Raw genomic sequence first — 21,220 nt, forward strand, 5'->3', positions numbered from 1 at the left:
TGGCTCTGCCCCGCAGAAAAATCGGGCCAGGAAGTGGCCTAGCTGATTAACTTTGAACAGTTCACAAGCGTGATGGGGGCAGAGACCTGGAATTGGATTGCACAGCACCGGACCACCATGCTGGAGGCGGCCATCGACCTGGCCGAGGCCTTTGAAAACGCGGTGTCGCCCTCCTCAGGATCAACCCCTCCCCCTCCCAAGAGTCGGATCCAGCTCCCCAGCCCACCTCCGCCTTCACCGAGACCATCCTTGACACCCGTTCTGGTACATGCCCCGATGGGCCACCTCCCTCCCAAACAGTGGAGGCCGAGGTTGGCCCCTAGCTGGGGTATAACAGGGGGTTCTTCCCCCCTGCTTGCTCAAGGGCATCGGGATAGGTCGGCTCCCTTGGCGTCCTCGCCCCTGGTCTGCTGGAGATGCCACGAGCCAGGTCACATTCAGCGATTCTGTCCTGCAGCGATGGAGTGTGATGTGGCTTCCCACTACCTGGCTCTCGAAGCAGGTAAGTCCTGGGGAAAGGGTCGGGTGGGGCCTTGTGTCATTGATTAAAGATTGGCAATAAGAGTACCCACGCCTTAGTGGACTCAGGGTGTGGGCAAACTATGATTCGGTCTGCTCTCATGGAGGGTACATCTTGGCAGCCGCATGCCCAGGTGGCTATTTCCTGTGTTCATGGAAAAACCAAGGTATATCCGACCACAAAATTATACATGACTGTGGGAAGTCGGACAGACCGCGTAGTCGTGGCTGTCGTGGATAGTCTGCCCTATACCGTCATTTTGGGGAGGGACTGGCCATGTTTCAAACAGCTGTTATTGGGTGAAATAGGGCCAGCCCTGAGTAAGGTAGTAGTTGCAAAGGAGGATCGTATTGGCCAGATCTTTCCGATGCAAGCTGAAGTGTTCTCGTCTCGCTTCCGGCCCTGAAAATTACAATAGGACTGCACCACTCACTCCTCGAAGGTTCAATCACCCCAAGCTCGAGCATGTCCCATACCTCTTTGCGAACGCCACTCCGTTGACTTTCTGGGATCCGGTAAGGTCTCTCTCGTACTGTGACATCTGGTGGAGAGATCATATTCAACAAAGTTATTTATTTATTTATTTATTTATTTATGTATGTATTTATTTTTTAAAAAGGACAACTGCTGTGTGCCAAAAGAATCAAAATAAAGAAGAAAAATGTAATATAGGTACTGTGACAGAGAGCGAATGAATCCTAGTCAACAATCTCCCTCCCGATCTGAGAGAGCGCTGTATAACAAGAACAGAGTGCCTCGTACTGGTTTGTCTGGCAGTTCATTCCAGGGTCAGTCGGAAGCTAGCCATCCAGGAAGGGGGCGGAGACAAAATGCCCGAAGTCTTCGTCTAAAGCGGTACGCTATATGTCAGTCATGGATTGGAGGAGACGTGACTGAACTAGCTATCGCAGGAGGCGTGACTAAGGGTATAATGGGGATGTGGGGATGTGGCGATGTAATCTGTTCCCTTGATGTGGTTTCTGATGGACCCGTTTAGAAAACTGACGTAATTAATTATCGTGAGTGTTTCGTGTTTTGTTTATTTGCTTGTGCTAACTGTTTGTCTTTTGTCACTGTTAGATGGCTAACACAAACCGCGAACTGTCGCTACTAGCCAGCACCAAAACCCTGACTGCACTGCACCCCTATTTCATGAACAGTTGTCTTTCACCCCACCTGCACTCAAGCACTCACTGTCTGGAGAAGTGATCGTGTCTGTGTTGGGTATAATTATAAAGTCGTTATTCTGGGACTAAAACCTTTGTTTTGCACGGAGCGATACACATGGCTGTGTAGAGCCTGTGCTTATTATTTAAGTGTTGTTGACATGCAACCCAGCCAAATAAAGGAGCTGTTTTATTGAACTTTCACTGTCTTCTGTGTTATTCCTGAGCACTGCACCAACTACACCTGCATATGGCAAGCCGCTTTGCTACAGGTACATACAAATGTGAATAATTAATAGAAAATCAATTATCAGTATGTTTCAGACAATAGGTCCTTCATCAGCTAGCTTGTTTTTTTTCTGTTTTATATATATATATATATATATATATATATATATATATATATATATAAAATTGATGGTCTTCAGTGAGTTAAAGGCAAATAATTCCATCTAGGGTTTATGTGACGTCATAAACTACGGGACCATTAGGTCAAGTTGTTTATAAACTCACACAATTAGTATTAGTATCTGTAATAAAAAAGACATTAAATGGGTGTTAAGGTTCAAATTGCAAGTGAATTTAATGAACAATAATAACTTACATTAAGTCATGATAATTCAGGAACAGTGAATTAAACTGGTAGATTAAACTGGTAGATAATGAACTGCAAACAATAACGTATTTTGAAGGAAAATGTGTTTTTTTTTTCAACTCTGTCGCTGTCAGATCTTTACAGAGACAGATTTGTTAAAAGTGTCTAAAAACACAAATTCTGGGTGTTGTCGAGTGATTTAATTTTTGAAAGTCATTGACAGGAATGTCTTAAATTACCTGTTCCTCTCCAGTTTCTCTGAGATACGAATGTACCAGCTTTACATATATATTTTTTTTTTTTATTAACGTATTCTCATTGTGTTGCTTATTAAATCAACATTTCTCTACTGTGGGTGTTGTTGAGTGATTGAAAATGAGAAATTTTGTGTTTGAATTGAAAGTGGTCTTGAGGAGCTGAATGGGTCAAAGTTCAAGTAAATTTTCCTCTAGAGGAATTATAACATTTTGACACCACTACTGTGCTATTATGCCTTTTTTTCGAATGGCTTAGGATGCAAATATAGCCTTCATCCATATATATATATATATATATATATATATATATATATATATATATATATATATATATATATAGTGACAGGGAGCGTGAGGATCTGGGCTGCAAATCTCCCACCCGACCCAAGAGGGCGCTAAACAGAGGTACTTGCACGCCTGTACAGAGACGGGCCGGCTTGGAGAGAGGGGTGGAAAAGGAAGTCGGACATCTTGGTGCAGGGCGGAATGACCATATTAGGGGACAAGATTACTGTGATCAGCTGTGCTGCATTAGACAACTGGCAGGTGTGCTGAGTCGCGCTGATCATGGGGTGGAGTCTCCTAGTATATAAGGGCTGTTATTTTGTAAGTGCAGGGCCTTTGAGGTAATACTAAACCTGGGTTGCTGAGCTGCGTGTTTGTTTGGTTGTTTGTTTTCTACGTGTTTTTGATTTGTTTATCATCAGGACCGGGGTCAGAGTGATCCTTGACGCCAAGGAGCTGCCGCACTACTGCCAGCACTTTTCACCTTGGACATCACACGCCATTGATGGTAGAGTATTTGCACCTGTATAAGTGACTCTGTGACGTCTGTTTCACCCCCACACCCACCGCACCGTCACATTTGGTGTCAGAAGTGGGATTTGAAGAGATCCGACTATCTTGGCGACGCTATTGACAACGCTGGACCAACAGAGGGAGGATGCCGAGCGGAGGAAGGAAGCCCGGGAGGTGAAGAGGCAGGAGGAGCTTGCCGCCCACTACACTTCACTCATCCAGACGATGGCCCAGCTGCCCCAACCTGGCGAAGCGCCAGCGGCGGTAGGGGTAGATGGACTCCCCATAGGTTCGGTCCCCAAGCCGAAGCTGCAGAGAATGCTGCCGGAGGAAGACCCGGAGGCTAGGCCCCTCCGGCTACCCGCCCCCTCGTGGTAGCACAACAGCTGAAAGAACAATCCGACCGGTGGCTCTGCCCCGCAGAAAAATCGGGCCAGGAAGTGGCCTAGCTGATTAACTTTGAACAGTTCACAAGCGTGATGGGGGCAGAGACCTGGAATTGGATTGCACAGCACCGGACCACCATGCTGGAGGCGGCCATCGACCTGGCCGAGGCCTTTGAAAACGCGGTGTCGCCCTCCTCAGGATCAACCCCTCCCCCTCCCAAGAGTCGGATCCAGCTCCCCAGCCCACCTCCGCCTTCACCGAGACCATCCTTGACACCCGTTCTGGTACATGCCCCGATGGGCCACCTCCCTCCCAAACAGTGGAGGCCGAGGTTGGCCCCTAGCTGGGGTATAACAGGGGGTTCTTCCCCCCTGCTTGCTCAAGGGCATCGGGATAGGTCGGCTCCCTTGGCGTCCTCGCCCCTGGTCTGCTGGAGATGCCACGAGCCAGGTCACATTCAGCGATTCTGTCCTGCAGCGATGGAGTGTGATGTGGCTTCCCACTACCTGGCTCTCGAAGCAGGTAAGTCCTGGGGAAAGGGTCGGGTGGGGCCTTGTGTCATTGATTAAAGATTGGCAATAAGAGTACCCACGCCTTAGTGGACTCAGGGTGTGGGCAAACTATGATTCGGTCTGCTCTCATGGAGGGTACATCTTGGCAGCCGCATGCCCAGGTGGCTATTTCCTGTGTTCATGGAAAAACCAAGGTATATCCGACCACAAAATTATACATGACTGTGGGAAGTCGGACAGACCGCGTAGTCGTGGCTGTCGTGGATAGTCTGCCCTATACCGTCATTTTGGGGAGGGACTGGCCATGTTTCAAACAGCTGTTATTGGGTGAAATAGGGCCAGCCCTGAGTAAGGTAGTAGTTGCAAAGGAGGATCGTATTGGCCAGATCTTTCCGATGCAAGCTGAAGTGTTCTCGTCTCGCTTCCGGCCCTGAAAAACAAAACAAGAGCGACAGGCTGAGAAGTGGGAGGGGATAGCAATGAGACAAGGGTGGGGCTTGATTGGAGAAACTTCTGTATCTGTTAAAAGCCGAGGGAAGGGTGTAGGGGTGCAGTGTGACCTGCAGGGCAGGGTTACTGAGAACCCCAGTGCACAGGCTACCATAACCCCGCTCGACATACCGAAGTTCTGGGACCGGGATGTTGACCTGGCGTGGGAACAAAGTAATGACCCCACCTTAGTTAACATCCGGGCGCAGGTTTGGTCTGTCGAGGGGAAGGCTATTGATGATACAAATCCGCTCACATTTCCCCACTATGTCATACCCGGGCAGTTACTGTATAGGGTAACCCAAGCCCTGGGCACAGGTCCTCCTGTAAAACAATTATTGGTTCCTGAGCCTTTTCGAGCTGAGGTGATGCGGTTGGCACATGATATACCTTTTTCGGGGCGCCTCGGTTCTGAAAAGATGCTGGAGCGAATATTGGCTCGGTTTTATTGGCTTGGGGTATGTGGGGAAGTGAGGAAATATGTAGCGGAATGTCCCGAGTGTCAAAAGGTAGCACTGGGTCGAGTTCGCCCTGCCCCGTTGGTCCCACTGCCCTTGGTTAGGGTTCCCTTTGAGCGTATCGCAATGGACATAGTGGGTTGATTCCCTCTGACTCAGGATATACGCATATTTTAGTAGTGGTGGACTACGCGACGCGATATCCTGAGGCAGTACCTTTGAGGTCCACTAGTGCAGCTGCGGTTGCAACTGAATTAGTAAAGATTATGTCAAGAGTAGGGATCCCCAAAGAGATTTTGACCGATCATGGGACTAATTTTATGTCTAAATATCTTGTTCAAGTGTATAAATTACTGCAAATCCGCTCCATCCGCACGTCAGTTTACCATCCGCAGACTGACGGCTTGGTGGAGCGGTTCAATCAGACCTTAAAACAGATGCTGAGGTGGTTTGAGGCGGTTTGTAAACCAAAATTGGGCAAAGCTTCTCCCATACCTTCTGTTTGCAGTGAGAGAGGTGCCACAGAGCTCAACTGGGTTCTCCCCGTTTGAGCTGCTGTACGGAAGACAACCCCGAAGCATTCTCGACCTAATAAGAGAAGGGTGGGAGAAGCCTCAAAATGAAACCAAAAATGTAGTCTGGCACGTAATGCTGTTGAGAGAGCGCCTAGAAATAATTGGCAAACTGGCGCATGATAACTTAAAACAGGCTCAGCATCGTCAGCGAATCGAAACTGTTTGCTAAATGACAGGGCCCATATGAGTTGGTGCGGGCAATGGGACAGGTAAATTATGAGATTCGGCAGCTCGACCGCCGTAATAAAACTGAAATTTACCACATTAATTCCTGTTCATTGCGGGAGATAATGATTTTGGTCATGACATTCATCCCCCTTCGCGGAGGTGGTGGTGGGGGATCAATTAGTTCCCAGTCAAAAGCGAGAGATACAAGGGTTAATTGGGAAGTTCGGTGATGTTTTTTCTGATTTGCCAGGTAGAACGAATATAATCGAACATGCTGTTGTTACTTCCCCAGGTGTGAGGGAGCAAGAGAGACCGTACCGCATCCCTGAAAGTCGGAGGGGGATGGTGAGCCGAGAAGTAGCGGATATGTTAGAGCTTGGAGTCACAGAGCCTTCACGGAGCGAGTGGTGCAGCCCGATTGTCTTCATTGGCAAGAAGGATGGCACCAATCGCTTTTGTGTGGATTTTCGCAAAGTGAATGCATTCTCCAAGTTCGATGCATACCCTATGCCTCGAGTGGATGAGCTCTTGGACCGGATAGGAGGGGTGCGGTTTATCTCCACCCTCGATCTGACGAAGGGATACTGGCAGATTCCCTTAACTCTAAGCTCTTGCAAGAAAACCGCATTTTTGACTCCGGAAGGCTTGTTCCATTTTGTGACCATGCCGTTCGGGCTGCATGGGACTCCAGCAACCTTTCAGAGACTGATGGATCAAGTGCTCAGAAATATGCGGCCGCGTATATTGACGATGTGGTAGTGTTTAGCTCTTCCTGGAAAGAGCATCTTGTTAGACTTACAGCCGTCCTTCAGTCTCTAAGGGAAGCGGGGCTAACAGCCAACCTGAGGAAATGTGCATTTGCCAGACTAGAAACACAATATTTGGGTTATATTATGGGTAATGGTCAGGTGAAGCCGATGGCCTCTAAAGTCCAGGCTTTAGTGGACACTCCGATTCCGAAGACCAAAACCCAGGTGAGATCCCTCCTCGGGTTAGCGGGTTATTACCGTAGGTTCCTCCCCGAGTTCTCCACTATTGCTACCCCGTTAATGGATCTCACTAAGAAGCAGGCTCCAAATTTGGTAAAGTGGTCAGCTGAGTGTCAGGAGGCTTTTGATGTGATAAAAAGGCGTCGGTGTCAAGCTCCTGCACTAATATCTCCTGATTTCAGCAAATAATTTTTCCTCCAGACTGATGCGTCTGATGTAGGTCTGGGAGCGGTCTTGTCCCAGGGTTGATGGAGTAGAACACCCCATCTTGTACATCAGTAAGAAGATGCTCCCTCGGGAGCGTAACTACTCCGTCATCGAGAAGGAGTGTCTGGCTATTAAATGGGCTGTGCACTCCCTCCGGTATTATCTCCTGGGGCATTGTTTCCTCCTTGTCACAGATCACGCTCCGTTGAAGTGGTTAGACACAATGAAGGATAACAACGCTAGGATAACTCGGTGGTATTTGGCGTTGCAATCCTTCAACTTTCGGGTGAAACATTGTGCGTGTAAGGACTGCTGTTAAAAAAAGTTGACAAAACTGGGCTGCTTTATATACAGTGACAACTCTTGCATTTAATTAGTCTAATAACTTAATGTTCATGTTATTTCAATGATCTTGGTTAATAATACTGCAAATTTGCAGAACTGCATTCGATGGTTTGTGTGGACTATACCGTCCTCTTCTTAATTGAAAGGGGTTCCCAATCAGCAATGTCTATTCAGTATCGCTTCCGATCTAACATTGGGTTTTTTAAACCTTGTTTTTTAGGATTTTTTTCGTACACTGGGGTAATTTTAAATAACTAATTTTAGTTTGTTTATATTATAATTGAATTATTGTTACCTGCGACAAACGATAGCCCAGCAGACATTGAAACACTGATTACCAGTACGTTTATGAGCAGATCATATGCAGAATATGACTATTCTAATAAGTATTACCAATTCTCTATTTATGAAACATGATAAGCATAACTTTCCATTAAGGTGTCAAACTGTTAAAAGAAAAACTGCCGATTAATCTGGTGGGTAAAGAAACACCGAAGACTAATCTGGTGGGTTCTGTAAGAAAGTTTTCAATACTTTTTGCAATAATTATTCGGGTATTTGCCCTCAGTTAAAAAACAAAGTAAATGTTTTCTAAAACCAGTTCTTCCATTTTCATGCACTGATTCAAAAATTAAATGTGACCATTTTTGGCAAAGATGGAGGAAAAAATATTCAAGGCATGTGCAAATGAATTTGCATGACTGCGCATGAATTCTGACCACTATTCTTCCGATGACACTATTTGGCACAACACCGGTACATTTTTGTAACACCTAGCCAATAAGGCAAGGGCAATAGCAACTAAAAACCCAGGGAAAGATTATAACCCAGGTACACAAGTTATCTATATGTATTATACACACACCATCACACACTCTTTTGGAAATCAGGTAAGTTGTCACAATGTCCTCTCAATGAAAGCCCACGACACAAGTTTTATAGAAATACAGATACCTTGGTTTTTATTACATTTACAGCTGTACCAGAAAGGGGGGGCTGGCTGGAGACGCAGCTCTGCTCTACCCACAGCAGTGCAACCAAACGAATCAAAATAAACAAGCAAATAAACAAAATAAAATAAACGCTCCTAAACAAAAAGGATAACTACTTCTTAAGTGAATGAATAAATAAATAATCAAAGAAAGAAAACACACTAGACCATACAATTAATCACACACAATTCCAATTCAAAATACTGTAGAGCTAGCAGGAGTGCAACACCAGCCCAACCCACCAGGGAGCGATCTTCCAGAACTGGCAATACAGCTATTATAGAGATAAAAAGGTATACATTTAGCTGCAATTCTAAAACAAAGTTGACAAAAAACAAACTATGTACTAACTTTATTATACACGTTAAAATCAGGAATAAAAAGACAAGAGTTAAAAGAATAACATAAAGACAGTGATAAATGCAATGGCTTTTCTCACAAACAAAGGAACGAGAGGGAGGAATCGCAAGGACAACAGCAGCGGGCTTTAAACAGTACTACTACAAACCACACACACAAACAGGTCAGCCGCCCTGCAGTGAATGGATTAACCTAAATAGCAAAGAAAAAACACAGCCGTCAAACACTTCCAACTTTCAAGTAAGTTTCCTTGTGCAAAACAGCATTTACACAGATTGTCCGACTACAAACAATCTAGTTTTCATAAGACTCACAAAACAAACAGAATCAACATTCTCACTTTCTTTCCTGGACTCCAATGCAGCCCCACCTGTCCTTGCCATTCCTCTCTCTGTACAAAATGAGCTCCTGTTTCTCCTCAATATAGTATATTTATACAGAGAAAACCAATAAAGAATTTAGCAGCCAATTACCTAATCAACCAATAACATAGACCATGTGAGTTAAATATATTAGCACCACGTGCAATGTATAACATGCATCGGGTGCGTCAATTAGTAATCATGAAAGAACCGCTTCAATTCACAGGTAGTTAATGTGTTAGCAGCATCTAGTGCAGTGTGAAAAGATTAATTAACCCGTTCTAGTGCTAGTTTATACATGTATACAAACAATTGTACCAACAAAATGCCCATCTGTTACATTTTTGTGTGCACTCATGGGTATCCTCCAACTGTGTAGATTCTGCTTTATGTCTGTCAATTCTGGTGATTTCTGCTATGCTTGCCGGAGTGCTTTTGATCCCTTTACTTCTCCCACAATTTTTTTTAAAAATACAAATGTATCCATCTTGTTTTACATCATACATCAGTCTCATAGTGTACATTGCCCAAACGTCATTCAGAGTAGTCGATAATTAATTGTGCGTTCCGTGTACTTAGAATAAAATATTCATGACATTAGCAACACGATATTACCGACATTGCACCACGTACTGGTACACTACAATTAATGTTTAACTTTTCAACAGCTTTATACATTACTGATAGTGAACACACAAGCACTTTAGTTTGAAAGAACAATAATAACCTTCATCCCATAAAATAAAATTATCGTGAGTGCTGAGCAGCCGCTAATTCCCCATGGATGCTTGAGCCCTGGGACACCCATGGAGTCAGCGCCTGTGCCTCTGTGTCTCTCTCGTCTCTCAGCGGATACCATACAGTAACAGAAGACCCCTGGGTGTCTTCTTTCAATCTAATTGATGTTAATGATAAATAAATGCTTTGTCAATTTCCCCCCTTTGACCAAAATATCAGTCTTTAAAAATGTAATTGGCATTTTTGAAAGAATGTTACATTTACTTTTCTTTTTTGTTGAAAAAACAAAGACCCTCTAAATCATAAAACCATAAAACGACTCTTACAAAATATTCATGATGTTGCATCAATATAGCTTTATTAGATAGAGAAAGACATAACTGAGTCCACATACGCATCATTAAAGAATTAATAATCACAAAACTTAAATACAATGCTAATTTAACTTTGTGAATGGGGCCTGTACGTGGGGTAACTTGTACCAAATCAAGATGACTAAGATGACAACAAGCCAGAGAAACATCACTGAATCAGCCTCTTACATCATCTTGATTTAAGGTCATTGAAGAAAGTAGCATTGGTGTGTTCAGGAAAATGAAGAAAACAGAAGCAAACACAATGGACCAGGTTCCTTAGTCTAACATCATGCCCTATATGAACAGATGAAGGACTTTTGATCATAACAGTTGATATCATTCCATCGGCTATCATCTGCAAGAAAACAATTATAAAAAATTAGATCGATTTTTTTTTTCCATCACTGCAGTAGTAGAACATGCTCTTGTCTTCACAGATTCAGATAGAGTAGTCTGGCTCTTTTTTGACAGTAGCTGAGATCAGGGCAACTGTGAGGTATCAACTTACATAACAGGTTATCAACAACAAATGCAGTTCCATGTAATCATTAAAAAACGTTAATATTTTTATTGTGCAAATTATCTCCAAATAATAGCAGGCAAAACTTGTCTTCTACAAATGCACTACTGCTTAAAAACAGAGAAGTGACATGCACTGTTTCATATAGAAATATACAGTTTGACAGTATATAATTTGATTTGTTTGAGGGGTGTCTAACTAAATTGGTAACACAGAAGTTTTTTTTAAGGCTTGTTTTTTAGGTGTTTCCAAGTGCCTTGTTCCACCTCTGTGTATCAAAGCTGCATTCATTGACAGTTTAAAACATCTTCCAGGGCTCACCTTTGCGGAATATCTCTATGCAGTTTTCATCTGAACCAACATTATTTGGCTCCCCCAGCATCCAGTTTGTGAATATCCAAGGGGATCCGTCCGTCCACTTAAAGCGATTACCCTACGAGAGACACAGGAACAGTCTGACACCATACAGAAAAACAGTCCACAGACAGTGTCACAATGCCACACTAGGAAAAGCCTTAGAAAGACAAACCAAATTTTACAAAACAAATTGAAAGACTTAATTATCTAAATAAGTGGTGTTTAAAGATAATAAGACTTAATGATCTGACTAAGTGGTGTATAAAGATAATACATTTCATTTTTGCTTTTAATTAAATAGAGGCCTGGTCACCCAAAAACTCACCCTGGCTCTCTTTTTCCTGCTCATTTATCAGAAGCCAATCAGACTGTGAAGCCAGGAACAATTCCAACAGATCTTGAAGGGTTTGCATCTCTTATGCAGCTAATTTCATTTAAGGAAGTCACTGATAAATACTTTTAGTCACAATGTTTGTCATTAATGAATTAAGTTTCTCTTACCATTTCTTATTTCTCAGCAGTGCCCTGTGGGCAGACAGCTACTCGTTTGTAGATTTTGTTCCCTACTTGTCTCTGCTTGTTTAGTATGTTAGTGCTGCAGTTTAATTAAGAGTACAACAAGGTTCTGCAAGGGGGCTACAGGAGCTCCTGATACATAGACAGACAAATGAAAAAAAAAATTAAAAAAGGCTGACCTGGAGTCTTTCCCCACCCATAAAGGTACGAGTGCATTGACCATGCTGATGGCACACCAAGTTAGCAAGCTGGTTATTTATAGATAAACTGGTCAATGCAGCAAGGTGTCCATGAGGCAATCTATCCTGGCAGAAAAGCTTGGGAAAAATAGATTTGTACCTGTATTAGATAAATATACCGTATATGTGTGATGAGATAAGCACTCCCAAAAGCAATATAGAGGCTTAATTCAAATGGCTTTTAGCTGGGACAATTGATTTTTGAAGATCAAAGTAAAATAAAAATGGATCCACATTAATTAATGAATTTGCCTTTTTCTAAAACAAAAAGGCAAATCTCTCCTCTTTAAAATGATCTGAACTTACCTCAGCATCATAGAGTGACTTTTGCGTGGAGAAGAAGCGCTACCTGATTGAGGCTGTAGAAAGAGGCAAGACATACTCAGGGTTTCCAGAGTGACATTTACCCAAATACAGTATCAGGCACTCACCTGGTGCTGCCCATACTCTAATGCCACAATGCCACACAAGGACAATCTCTGAGCTGAACAAACCAAAGAAATTGACAGACTTACTAAAACTGGTGCTAGATTAATATTTGCTTGCAATTAAATCTGTTTCAGAAACCAGATTCTTTTCCGGTTGGAGGAAAAAGGGTAAACTCTCTCTGCGGAACAACCAAAGTTTGGTTCATTTTTAAAAAATATTAAAAGTTGCCCATGTATTAAGTACACATTTTGTAATCATTCCCTATTCCCCCTCTTTTCACACCTTTGGCCATGTTGGATCTGTCCTCATCCACTGCATCTTCAGTGATATCCAGCTCTATCCCATCCTCATCTTCAATATCAGTGTCAGTGATGTCTGGTCATGCAGTATCATCAAAATAAAATGGTTAGTAGTAGTAGTATCAGTAATAGTACTAGTAGTAGTCGTAATAGTAGTTGTATTAATATGATTGACTTGGAGTTGATAATCCTGAAGCAGGGATCTCATATGTGCTTCCCCTTTGAGGTTCATTAGCAGGGCTTCAGGATGGAAGGGGGTCTCAGGGGAGGAAACTGATTTTTCAGCAGGCAATGACTTGTGTTTCTTTCTTACTGTACAGTAAGTATCCCTGGTGTAGGCTGATGTGAACCTTTGTTATTCATTTCTGTAAGCACACATGGAGTCAGCACCTGCATTAGGAATGGATATTAAATCATTAAATAAGTCTCACCACTTGTGGAATCAGAGTCCTCCAAGTCCCCTAAAGCAGTATCCAGAGCACTTACATCGAGTCCAGCATCCTTCTCCATTTGGATCTGAGCTAACCCTGGTGTGGCAGTAAAACCTGAACAACATCATCATCATCATTATCAATTATCAATTATCTATATCACAGATATTCTGTTTTGTTATTTGGTGCTGTTTCAAAAGACACAATAAGATGCTAATCATAAAAGCACAAGTATCTAAGCCAAGTTGACAAACGTTTCCACTAATATATCTGTCAATGTACAATAGAGTCCAATCCACCTGCACTACCCTCCAGTCAGTATAAGGGTGGTGTATACACCAAGAAACCTTACCTGCCACAGCCAGCATCAGTAGGACAGTTATCTTCATCATTCTGAAATAAAGAGCATCCACAGGACTAGGCATTAAGAATTACGAGCATACATACTGTCGATACTGCGCTGATTGATACATTTTCTTCATAAGCTTAAATTATTTTGTAATGAATATATGAGATTGTTACGATTTATGGAACTAACTAAACATCATGTTTTACTGTAAGAGCATGAATTAACTGGATGAAGCAGAATAAACACTAGTTAAAATACAAATCAAAGAAAAATAATAAAAGTGTTAAATAAGATTTTAAAAAATAAAAAAGACCATACCTGATTACAGATCTGCCTTCAGAAGCTTGTGGTGTATTAAGTGTGCATCATTTCGGAGCACTTTTATAGAGCTGTGGAACAGTAACCTGTCCACTGCACATCTGGGACGGCTCATAAACTCTTATCTCTTCAGTGGACAGGTGGCATCCAGGTGCTGATTATTACTGGTGATTATATGGACCCTGGAAGAAAATATCAATAGACCTCAAATAAAAAAAAATGATAATATACAAAATAAATGGCAAATGATTGCACATTGTGTCTGGACAAATAAAGGTATCAGTCATAGAATGATGTGCTATCTACAAAACAGGCCAAATTATAACGGGTCATCTGGCATCTCACAAGTAGGGTTTGCTGTGGCATGGTGAGGTCAATCAACCACAGTCGTCTACTCTGGCCAGGACTGCAACCTGGAAGATCCCGATTGCATGACTCATCCCACACTTCAGTGCCTTTGCTAGGTAAGCCACTGGGGGTCCTATAAAAATATATTTTAATGTATGTTTTAAAAAGGAGCGGCAGCTGTGTACTGTGGGGAAGGGTCTGGTGTGTAAACTATTAAAGGAACAAGGAAGCATTCAGTTATGAACAATGCATGGCTTGATTCCTAGAAAAACAATGTAATAAAATAGCAGACAATAAAAGGAAGCATGCTAAAATGCAAATTAAAGTAAATAGACTTATTGATGACAAGAGAGACAGTATTCAAAATATAGAAATAAATAAATAAATGATAAAACATTTGGGCTCAGCTATCCTTTATAAATGATTATATACAGTCTATAAACATGTTCTTAAAAAAATGTGAGTGTGTGCGTGCGTGTGTGTGTGTGAGTTATAGTGTCTTTTTTCATAAGGAGACTTTGCACTTTAAGTATTACCTCCAAACTGAAGGGGTTACACATGAAGGGGTTTTTAAGTTTGTTATTAAATGGAATTCTAATAAATTGCAGGGGCATCACAGAGTAGTTTAAGTTGTCTGTGTTGCTTTATTAATATTAATTTGTCCTGCATTAACTTTTTAAAATATTATTGTTAATGTATATTGTCAACATTCTTTCAATTTCTGCCTTGACTTCTGCTTGTTTTGCTTGAGGTACTCTATATGGCCTCGTTTTCACTTTGGTGCTGTTATAAAGTCATGTTTCATGACATTGGTTTTTCCCAGCAGAGTGGTAAAGAGATCTCGATTCCTAATCCTAATCCTAACCCTAATTAAACTACGCTTGGGACCTATATTCACTTTTGGAACTGATTGACTGTCAGTTTCAATCACTAAAACCCTGTCTGTCTACAGTACATCTACTCCATCTTCCTACGAACTGGTTGCCGGATTTTGTAGTTCACCGGACTGACTGCTTCTAAAATCTCATAGGTTCCTTGCCAACGTACAAATAGTTTACTCTCGGGTGTGGGCAGCAACAACATGACTCTATCACCAGAAGAGCATGTTCTAACTTGGACCTGCTTAGTATAATCAGTCTTCTGGTACCTTGTACTTTTTCTAAATGTTCCCAGACAATAGGGGTGACCTCCTTAATGTCTAGAACATGATAGACTATATTTTTATTAGGGCTTACCTGACTTTCCCATAGCTCCTAAGCTATATCTAGGATACCTCTGAGCTGCCTACCGTACAATAGTTTAAACTGGGAAAATCCTGTGGACGACTGGGTCACTTCCCTAACAGCAAACATTAAATAAGGTAACAGCATGTCACAGTTTTTCCCATTCCAGTCAATCACCTTTCTCAACATGTGTTTCAAGGTATGGTTGAACGTCTCAACTAACCCATTGGATTGAGGGTGGTAAACTGAGGTTCTGGTGTGTTTTATTCTTAATAGCTCACATAAATCTTTCATGAGCTTTGACCCATGTAAACATTTGTGCAAGCTCCTTGGCTCCTTGCCATATTCCTTAAGGGATTGGCAACCAGGTAACTTGTGGCGTAATTTACCACCACAAGTATATACTCATGTCCCCCGGGCAGATTTTGGTTAGGACCCCACCAAGTCCATGGCTAAGCGCTCAAAGGGAACCTCTATTACTGCTAACAGGGCTCAAAACTTACTACGGGGACTGGTTAACTGGCAGTCTGAGCACGTCAGACAAAATCGCTCTACCTCTTTATACACTCCCAACCAAAATAATCTTTTCAACACCCGCTGGGTGGTTTTCTCCCCAGTTGTGCACCAAATAAATGGCTGTGGGCGAGTCTCATGAATGTGAGCCTGTGACTGTTGTACTACGGTTCTTTCTACCAGTCACCTGATACAACAAATCTTTTTTAATGGTATAATAGTCCCTGTTTCCCCGGTTTCTCCCTGTACATACACACCATTTATCTCAATTACTTTCTGTTTTAAGTTTACGAATGTGGGGTCGTTAGCCTGGTCTTACCAAATTGTGAGTTTGGAACTGCCCACTGATCCATTAACTCCTGTCCTACCCCCTCATTTTCGGCAAGCAGTTGTTCCCATGTTTAATTTATAATGCCCAGGCTCATTGCACTGCGTGCTTACCCCTTTACTAGCACGCTTACTGTGTTCCCCTACCAAAGTTACACCAGTATTTATAGGACCATCCCGGTGTTTATCAGCTCAACGCTCTCTACATGATTTTCGGTCACGAATAACCCAGGGTCAGTAAATCGAGATCCTCTTCGTGGAGTCCATTTCACTCCCTGCTACCCTTTGTTTGGAGCTTGCCAATTTCCCTTGAATTTTAACCAGTTGATCAAACACTGGTAAATCTCTACCCAGTATCACTGGATGTGGCATTTGTGTGACTACTCCCACTCTCATTATACACATCTCCCCTGGTACTTTAACCTTTACTTCGGCTGTAGGATAATACTTTACATCACCATGTATGTACATGATACCGGTCTTAAGATCAGGATTCAAATATTTTGGTTTCACGAAAGTAGGCGAAACCACAGTTACTCCATACCCAAATCAGGGAAGGCCAGGACCTCTTTTCCATTTACTTTTATTTTTCTATATGAATGACCGGCTTCCTATAGCTATATTAACCACACTGACTGCCCCGCTATAATCAGCACCTCCTGTATTACGCTGAATGAGTTCCTGTTCAATCGGACACCTTACCGCAATAAGACCGTATTCAATAGTTCACCCCCTAGTCTGTAAGTCGCTTTAGATAAAAGTGTCTGCTAAATGATTAATTAATAATAATAATAATAATAATAATAATAATAATAATAATAATAATAATAATAATAATAATAATAATTATACCTATAACATCGGGCTTGCCACTCACACTCCCCTTTTTCCCCAGTCCTTTCACAGCGTTACACCATTCTTCAGCGCCCCCTTTCTTACCCCAGCTCTGGAAGTCCCACTCTCTCAGGTTAGGGCATTGCCAACGGATCCTTGCCGTCTGTGGGATGAGTTGACGAATCAGCTCCTCCGCTGCAAGTTGCCATTCTACGAGAGCCACAGAATTGTCCAGAGTATTAGTCCCTGACTGCAACACAAAAACAAACAACACAGCAGCGTTCTGGCTGCATTAACGTCTTCAACATTTAGCTGCGTCCACTTTGTACTGCCAAACTCCTCCCTGTGATCAGTGCGGTGCCACGCTCAATCACCACACGCAACACAGCTGATAACAATAGATTTGTTCCGCAGTCTTAAAGCTCGGCCCTTTCCCCAAGGTGGCTGACTTCAGCATTCAGTTATGAACAATGCATGGCTGAGTCCCTGCAAAACAATGTAATAAAATAGCAGACAGTAAAAAGAAGCATGATAACATGCAAATTAAAGTAAATAGACTTATTAAGTGCTAAAATAATGCACCTTTAACTTTGGCAAGAAAGACAGATTCATTAATTCCTACGATCTTCTGAAACATCATTAAAGAAAACGACAAGAGCTAACGTTATTGAAAATATAAAAATAAATACAAGCTAACACTTTGGGGTTTAGGTATTAATTACAAGTGGTTTTATATAACCTTTAAACATATTAATTATTTGTTATTTTCAAGTCTTCATTTCTGTGCATGATTTCTATCATATAGCAGCAGTATTGTGTTACTACAGAATGCATTGTTTTCTCAAAAGCTTATTTTGCCCTTTACATTTAGAACTGACTTTACTGAAATCCACAAGTGGGCTATTCAGTGTAACTCTAATTAATTCAAATTCCTCCCAATAGTACTCAAAGAAATGAAAGAAGTTATTTACAAGCCGCTAACCAAGATCATGCAACAGTCTCTGTAACACAGGGGTTGTACCGACAGATTGGAAAATTGCAAACTTTCTGTGTCATCTGCAAAATTTGCAGATGACACAAAAATAGGAGGAGTGGCGAACACTGTTGCAGCAGCAGAGGTCATTCAAAATGATCTAGACAGCATTCAGAACTGGGCAGACACATTGCAAATGACATTTAATAGAGAAACGTGTAAGATACTGCATGCAGGCAATAAAAATGTGCATTTTAAATACCATATGGGAGATACTGAAATTAAAGAAGGAATCTATGAAAAAGACCTAAGAGTTTAAAGTAGTTGAAAGGTTTGAATGCATGCATTTTGGTTGTACTGCTGCTGTTGCTGGTGCTGAGCTGATTTGGGGTTGTCCTGGGCCAAACAACCAACCAAATCCAGGCGATCTCTTAGTAGGCTCACATGCTGAACTACATTTTTGGACGAGCGTTTGTGCTTCTCCCACCGCTATCTCAACAGATCGAGGATATCGCGAGGCTGTCGATAATCTGCACTAACTGTGGCTATTGCAGTGGCACTAGTGGACCTCAATGGAATTGCCTATGGGTATTGTGTTGCATAATCTACCCCCGCTAATATATGTGTATACCCAGAATCAGAAGATAGCAAAGGGCCCACTAGTGCCACTGCAATGCGTTCAAAGGGGGTGGAAATAATTGGCAGTGGGAGCAATGGGGCTGGCAGTCTGGGCATGTGGCTAAATATTTCGACACATCATTATGAAGTGCTACCCAATAAAATCGAGCCATTATGTTGGCCCCACACTATGTCCGTGCTTGAGTGCCACATGTCCAGTATATTAAGAGGGGCGGGAGTACCTTCTGCCCTAGATGGCCCAGTAACCTCGCCCTCTCGGTCACACTGCGTTCTGACCTCCTTTGACTGGCATTTGTTACCATCCAAGCGTTCTCCCACCAAACCCAAGCCTTGTCTCATTAATGCTCCTTCCCATTTTCTTCTAGGATGAAAAAGGGGGGGAAAACATTTCAGTTTGAAAGGAAAAACATCACCAATTATTTCCCTTTCTTTCTTTTCTGCCACGATTACGTGTGCAGTCAAGACTGCCATTCTTGGTTTGACCAGTCTTGGCCCAGAATAACTGGGTGTGGTAGCCTTTCCACCACCCCCACTACCACTACGAGGTGATGTTTTATCAGTCCTACCGATAAATATGCTTTTATGGTGAGGTATGTCATTGTGTCTCTATGGGTACAGGAGATAGCCACCTGACCTGGCCAGGTGTCCCAGAACAAGTTGGGGGGACAGATGGGCACACTGGTTAGATATCTGTCCTGTTGCTAGTATGGCAACAGGGCAGGGGCAGCAACTCTACCCCAGCTGGGGGCCAACCTTGGTCTCCATGAAGGGCAGGAAAGGTGGCTCATTTGGTTCGGCGATCTCAGAGGTCTGGATCCCAGTGCCGGTGCTGGTGGTGGTGGGAGAGATAGAGGAGGAGGTGCTCGGCTGCTCTGGTGGATGGGAGCCGTGAGTATCCCTGTCCGTGCGGAGACCAGGGAGTCATCAAAGTCCTCGGCCAGTTTCACGGCTTTTTCCAGGGTGTCGGGGTTGTGGCGCCGTATCCAGGCTTGGGTTTCGGCGCTGACCAGATGGCAAAACTGCTCCACTACCACTGCCTCCCCAATTGCAGTTGGTCTTCTTGGCAGGGGTCAGCCAGTGTACCATGTGGACACACAACCTTTCCGCAACCACCCTGGGGCATGTATCCGGGGATCTTCGGTACTCCCTGAACCGTACCCAGTGAGTCTCCGTGGTGATGTTTAGACGACGGAGAATGGCCAGTTTCACCAGGTCGTAATTGGCGATGTCTGCGTTGCTCAGTGCCTGGTATGCTGCCTGACCCTCCACGATCAGGCAGGGTCCCAGCTGGCTTGCCCAGAACTCCTGCGGCCAAGATGCGGTGGTGGCTAGCCGCTCAAATGCGACCAGGTATGCCTCTGGGTATCCTCCACCGTCATCTTCAGCGCCCAAGCTTTGGGGGCCACCATTGTGGGTTCTGCTGTAGGGTGTGTCATTAGTGCCATCCCTACCTTCTCAAGGAGCGCAATGTATCACTCCTCTCTCCTGCTATCCTCTGCCTCCCGTCTGCTATCCAGCGCCTCCAGCAGCTCTACCAGTGCGTTGCAGTCCATGATTCCACTCTAACACCACGTGTGGCAAAGTGGTTAACAGTGTGCAGGTGCAGGTGCAGGTGATCAATGAACAGACAGACAATTATAATCCAGGGGCAAAGTTGTTTAATGGGTTTGTATGTCCAGTGCCTGATGGCAAAACAAACAGTAAACAATAAATGATGCGTGTATTACTGCAGCGTGTATTACTTATATTGTAATCCCCGGGTCCCGAAATAATAGTCTGTTTATTATACACCCACACGAAACACAAAACACATACACAAGTCCGTTAGTGTGTGAATTAGTGCTCGTGGTGCAAATACAGTTATTTGTGATACAAGTGAAGTGCTGTTCCAGGTATGTGATGGCCCTTGGCGACAGCTCCGGACATGTTAGCCATCTACTAATTACAAGAAACAGTTAGACAAACAAACAAACACTCACGATATGGATATACAAAACACAGGTCCTTCCGGGTTCTTTTTCTCGAACCAAAACAAAGGAACATGTAATGTTGAGAAATGAAATGGTGTGCTAAAGAAATGTACACAGTTATGAGGTTTATCAGAGATTCTGGAGGCAATACATGCCAAGATTCCAACTAAACAATTCAATAAATTACTTCTCTATTTACATATTTCCTAAAGTGATATCAACAGTTGGGTCTTGTTAGCAATTTTTAAATCAATGCTGACAATTATTTTAAACTTATACTTCATTTAATTAAGCATAACCATGAAGGGAACTTTGTATGAGCTTACAAATCCATAAACCATTTCATATTTTCAGTGTTATGGAAAATTCACAGGTTTCCAGTTGATAAATTATTATAATTATAATTATTTTAAATAGTCGCTTCATACTTGGTACAAAACGTCATACTTTAATGACAGTTATTTCATTAAGCTGCATTTTGCTACAGTATAAAAGTCTTATATCTCAGAAACTACCTGAGGTAGTGACTTCCTATTTGCAGAGTTATACAGACCTGCATTTTCAAACTTTAGAATACAGACAGCCACTTGGCAGTTTGTGATTTGTTTGGATTCTGTGTTTGGATTGAGAATAGATGGGTAGCCAGATGGGCTGATAGAGA

The 21,220-nt window shown here is 42.7% G+C and overlaps 2 long non-coding RNA genes across 3 annotated transcripts; both read right to left on the reverse strand.

Annotated features, from left to right (window-relative positions):
• Window positions 1-10,260: 10,260 nt before the first annotated feature.
• Window positions 10,261-11,743, reverse strand: LOC131737760 (uncharacterized). 2 transcript variants are annotated; one of them, XR_009329359.1, is made up of 3 exons: window positions 11,653-11,743; window positions 11,116-11,227; window positions 10,261-10,629 (listed from the first exon to the last, which is right to left on the reverse strand). It is a non-coding gene; the product is annotated as an uncharacterized LOC131737760 (long non-coding RNA). The 2 variants fall into 2 exon arrangements; XR_009329360.1 differs by lacking the exon at window positions 11,653-11,743 and adding an exon at window positions 11,477-11,590.
• Window positions 11,744-13,019: 1,276 nt separating this feature from the next.
• LOC131737864 (uncharacterized) lies at window positions 13,020-13,889 on the reverse strand. Its single transcript, XR_009329441.1, has 3 exons — window positions 13,733-13,889; window positions 13,418-13,458; window positions 13,020-13,179 (listed from the first exon to the last, which is right to left on the reverse strand). It is a non-coding gene; the product is annotated as an uncharacterized LOC131737864 (long non-coding RNA).
• Between the last annotated feature and the right edge of the window lie 7,331 nt (window positions 13,890-21,220).

The sequence above is a fragment of the Acipenser ruthenus genome, chromosome 8 (genome assembly GCF_902713425.1).
Source record: "Acipenser ruthenus chromosome 8, fAciRut3.2 maternal haplotype, whole genome shotgun sequence".
In the NCBI taxonomy this organism is placed as follows: Eukaryota; Metazoa; Chordata; class Actinopteri; order Acipenseriformes; family Acipenseridae; genus Acipenser; species Acipenser ruthenus.